Here is a 5,733-nt window from a genome sequence, read left to right as displayed (position 1 = left end):
CCTCCCTTCTTCCCCATAGCAATTCTGCACTGCGGAGGCAAATGCAATAAAACGTCAGCTTTGACAACCCTACCTTGCATTTGTCACCCTGCTGCATAACCAATGCTACCGAAGCCCAGCTACAGCGCCTGCTTTTAAAGCTGTACATACAAAAAACCCCTCATTTGCTCATCTGTTTGGTCTATAAATACTTGCATCACTGCTGCTCTTCACTAAGCGACTAATACACAGCAGTAGGAAATACAGCCTGCCAAGCAAGTGATCTTTGGAAACATCACATGAGAAGCATTAGGCAATTACCACTTCTGTAATACATTTAAGACACTTAGTTTTGTCAAATCAGGGTATCATTTGCAACTTTTTCTTCTATCAATGGGACTTTAAAATCATCAACAAAAAATCTCAAGCATATTGCATGATATAAGAAACAATGGGGTTTAGATTAGATTAGAGCTGTAGCTTAAACAATGTAAAAGGGCTAAGTGGCACCAATTCAGCCTCTGCACATTGTGTATGAACCTGTAAGCCCAGCTGATAACTGAACATGTTAAAACCACCACAAAACTGTACCTTTAAACCAACTCCCCCCTTCAATTTCCAATTTTAAAGCTCATCTCTGAGTTTTTACCTGCTAGTGTCACAAGCTATATTCTTAAGTAGCTGAGGTCACAGTCTTGTCCTAATTTCAGACTGCGGCTATTGTAACCTGGAATGAGACTCAACAGAAGCAAAGTTTATAAGAAACTGCAATGTCCATACAGTGCTTGGACAAGATATAAATTAAAGCTAGTTAGAAATTACAAATGGGCATGTGTGAAGATTTGGAGGCAGCTGACATTTCAGTAATCTTCAGTAAGAGACCCGGGGTTTAACTTTAGATAATAAGAAACTGTAGTAAAATTGTGTAGCTTGTAGTAAAATTATTAGTAGTAAATCAGTAAAATTAGCAAAATTCTTGTAATTAGTAAAATTTTTTTAGTAAAAATGTACTAAAAAATTGTAGTAAAACCAATGTGTCCAAACATACAGAAATTTTTCATATTTAAAAATGGTCACGATTAAAAAAAGGTAAGAGGATCTATTGCACAACTTGTTCTTATGAGAACTTTTTGAAGCAGTTGCAAGTATGTTGCAGAGTCATATCGCCAAGACCTAAGAGATCAAATTCAAAACCCTGTAGTGGTAGATACCCAACCGCTACAGAACAATGACTTTTTTTAGCCAGCAGTAGAAGGTATTGAGAAAAAACAGAAAAGCACTGACCTTTAAAAAATTGTTATAAAGCATGGAATGTTTAAAAGCCAACAAGGCCTCCTTTTCTCAAACAATCTGAGGATAACTGGCTTATGGTCTGCTAACAAACATTACAACTTTGTTCCTGCAGAACCTTTCCCATTTGCAAAACTTGTTAACACTATTTAGTCTACTACATTCACCACCAAATATCACTTTCAGGAGTATTCTTGAGAAAGGGAATTTCATAAAACCATCCCAGGCAAGTCACCTGGTGAGCAATAAGCAGGCTTTGACCACATAGTAGGAGAAAAGAAGCTGAACCATGTGCAGTTCCTTCTAGCTTACATCATACAGCAATATGAGCATCCTATACATTTCCAATGTCAAAATGAGAACCAGCTTCAGACAATCTCAACTTCAGAATAAGATCTGGGGTTGTGCTTAAACCAGGTATTAGCATGAGATCCATCAGGGTCTATTACAAGTCCGACATATACACACACCCAATAGCCACATTCAAGTCAAATCATTCTTATCAGAAATGATCCAGCCTTAACACTCTACAGTATCTAATTCCAGATATTGTATTATTCTAATATGACCATTATCTAGTGGTTAAATGTTTCTCTGACCTTACCTTTTAATTCATTAAAGAAACATTAAAATGGTCAAAGAAGCAGACACAAACCTATTCCTGCCAACTTCACCATTTCTGCAAACTTCAACTTCTGGAAGTTACTTCCCTTCTGCACTCTTACAAGTAGTTTCAGGAACATTGCTCAGACATGACAAACCAGAGACTCTGCAAATCACAAGAGCAATAACTGGATAATGGCAGTCAAAGTGCTAACAGCAGTTTTACCTTTTTGGGTGTTCCAGAGATTTAATAATTTCTCTACACCATTCTGCAGCTCTTGTTCATAGCTTTCCATTAACAATGGATAGAAAAGCACCAGTGTTACCTATTATTCAGCAGTACAGACTGAAACTAATCCAGAATCAGTTTTAGCAAAATACACATGAACACCAGCGGACCTTTACCATTTCCGTAGTTATCCACAAAATGCAGTCTCAGTAGCCAGTCTAAATCTTAGAGAGGGAAATACTAGTGACTGGAAGCAACAAATCTTAGAAATCAAACTCCAGGAGTGCAAAACATTAAATTTTATTTAATGAAATTTAAGGTTTGAGAAAAAAATATACTTAAAGTCATTCAGAAAAGCCATCTCAGAAGAGACAGAACCTCATCTTCCACTGGCTAAACAACGGTCAAGCTGCATGGTAACCCACAGGCGGTAGGGGAAGGGAAGAGGAAAGGATGGAATGGGGAGACAAGAAATAAGGCAGTTCTATGTATAAGCCAGTTGCCACATCAACCTCAATGGAGTGGAGGTACAAGACTATCCACATGGCACTGTATGAGGGTCACCAAAATTAAAGACCCCTTGGGAAGAAATATTCATGTTTTCAGGAGGTAACTGAATCTCCTTTGGTCACTGCACTTTTTTCAGTGCTTATATTCATCCTCCTCTTCACGTACAGGGAAACTTGTGTCCAAATGTAGGCATATTAATAGAAACAAAAGGGCAGCTGCACTGTCAAACATACTGACAAATAAATACCTTGCTTCACAGAAATAAATTGTGCTTATTTCTGAGAAATAAAAGTGATCACACTGAAAAGTTTCTTTCTCTCAGCCTAGTTATTCAAGTCTGACCTCATATTTGACATCTTCATTAAAAACCTCGTTATCATTGTAGTGTTTGTCCAAATGCAACCACTGAAATCTCAACATCAATTTATCAAACCTGTCTTTGTGAGATCATCGAATTCCTTCTCTTTTGAGGCAGGCTCCCACCCAACTACTTTTGCTGAAAAGACTTTAAACCGTAACCTAAATCTTTAGCCATAAAGTCACTGCAGGTCCAAAGAGAAGATGCTAAATACAACACAGTAGAAAGTGGCAAGGGAGTATTCCCATTCCAAGTTTGAAATTACACTAGCCATGTGTACCACCAATGGGGCTGCACTTCAAAATGTCTAGGGGTAAACTAGCCTAGAGCCCCAGGGTTTTAAAAGTGATACAGAGAAATTTATCCACAGCGAAAATCACTGCATGAATTTAAGGATCCTGAAATAGGCTGAACTCGCTCTCTTGAATTCAGTTCCAAATAACTGCAGCATTGATACAAAGCTGGTGATAATATGGCCAAAGCCAGTAAGAACAAACTGCGGAAAGACAACACTTCAATTAAATTGTTTTCCATACAAACAGTACTTGAAAAAACAAACCAAGTATTCATTTGTCTTCAGGCAACTTGGCAAGATTGCAGACACTGGAATCTTGATCCATGACACTGGCTCTTGTCAGCAGCTAATTTCAGTGCATGAACTCCACAGAAATCTTTGACACCATGATGATTTTCACAAACTGCTGAAATTACTTCCCAGCGTTAGGAGCTGTGTCAAAAAGTGGCAAAGGGAAACGTATTCCCTAGATGCTAATTTCAAGTCAATCTTTTACAAATAAAAGGTTACAAACAGAAAGCATCCTCCTCCAATTTTAAAAACATCAGATTATTACACATAACCTTAACTGAGTAAGTTAGTTGATGAAGTTGTGTAAAGTTTCAAGCACCAGAGTTTAAAGTAAAGGTTGCTGGACACTGCTTTGCTGCTTGCTGCAAATTTGTGGCTGCTCCTAATGGACTAGATTCCACAAATAAGTAATACAGACCTCAAATTCAAGGTTCTGCAGAAGAAATGCCTCTTGCTCTCCCCTCAGTGATCTACTGCTATTGTTTCCTTATATCAAAGCTAAAAAAAATAGTCATAGTGCACTTATAGTGATTTTCAGGTTTTCAGATGAGTAATAGCAGACTGTTCTCTGTTACTGTAAGGAAATCAGCCATCCTTAGACAAGCTTCCTTTTCCTGTTGTGTCTCAATCACCGGCCAGAAAGAGAACTATAAAAGCTCAACTGAAGTACACGTGAGAAGTACAGCATTGTCTGAAGTCCTTCACAGATTAAAAGCTAGAAGGATGTCTGGACAATCAATTCAGACACAAAAATTCCTACTGTTGATCAGCTTTTGTCAGTGAAATGTTCGTTAATACATGCATAACAGAAAAAAGGACATTTAAATATCTCTCTAAAGTTTGGCTTCCTAATAAAATCATATACTCTGGAAATACAAGTATTAAATCCTTCAGGCAGACTACATGTAGTAAGATATCATTATAAAAATATATACTTTTCTAAAATTTACACTATGTTAGGCACTGTAAATAAGCCTGCTCTCCCTGAAAAAAATGGTGTCATTGGAAGCAGTAAACAATGTTAGTTCTATGGCCCAGAGTAAAACTGACAGCTACAGCTACTTCCAAGAACTTTTCAGTCACATACTTCTATCTTAAAGCTAAAAATACTATGCCAAAGTCTTTTAGAGAAGACTGGAACTCTACTGAACCCCCAAGAAGGGAGGACGGGAAGAATAGAGTTTAGTTTTCTTCCCATAAAAATTAAAAAATTGACTTCAGGAGGAGTAGTTCAGTGATGCAGAAAATTACTGTGAAGAAATCATTCTGGTTCACCATACTGTGACTGGCATTTGAACCACGTATCAGAATACAAGCAGAACTGATTCCATAGCTTTACAGAAGCTTTAAAAATTCAACAACTCTAACCTTTCACCAAACACGTATTTCCTCATAAAAAACCAGATTTCAGTAGGGATCAATGCTGAATTTAAATCTTTTTCAACAGTCCCAATATTAGCAGTTAGGACTTGTGAAGATCAATATAGCAGTTGAGAGAAACTAGAGGAAAGGCAAAAAAACATCAACAGCTAGTATAGCATGCCTGCTACCTACCGAAACAAGCTGCATTTTGAAATTTCTGCAGACGGCACTTTAAGATATTACTGATCAATAAAAAGCTAAACGTTTTTAAAGTGTTTTTTTCTTCTATAAATAAAGTATATTTACATTTTTTCAAACAGGAAACAGCATCAGGGATTCACACTCCCTTGCCTGAAATGGAGATTTCTAACATATAATGCTACTGATAGATTTCCCCCCCTGCCCCTTGAGGAAAGGCTTGCAATTTTCAAAACAGCATGGGTTACTCAAGCTCTGATGCTGAGCACAAGGTTCCTGCTCCTGAGACATCTACATTATTCCCAAACAGAAAAATCCCTACTTCCGCACAATTGAAAAATCAATTAAAGAACTGGACAATTTGTGACTTCTTATTTTCAGTTTCCAGTACCACGACGATTATGATTGCTGGGTATCTTGCCAAAAAATGACTGCATGAGTCTACTGCAGAGATTAAAATGGTTTCAACACTCTGAAGAAATCAACACGCCTTCTGAAAGGATTACATTTTGAGATTGATGACAGTTGGGATTGAAAACAGAACAATCTTCATAGTAATCCTTCAAGGAAAGACTTTACAGCGATTTCTTAACTCCTTGCTACAATCTTTAAAAATCT

This window comes from Cariama cristata, unplaced genomic scaffold (assembly GCF_000690535.1).
Source record: "Cariama cristata isolate BGI_N322 unplaced genomic scaffold, ASM69053v1 scaffold15807, whole genome shotgun sequence".
Classification (NCBI taxonomy): domain Eukaryota; kingdom Metazoa; phylum Chordata; class Aves; order Cariamiformes; family Cariamidae; genus Cariama; species Cariama cristata.
This window is presented reverse-complemented; position numbering follows the sequence as displayed.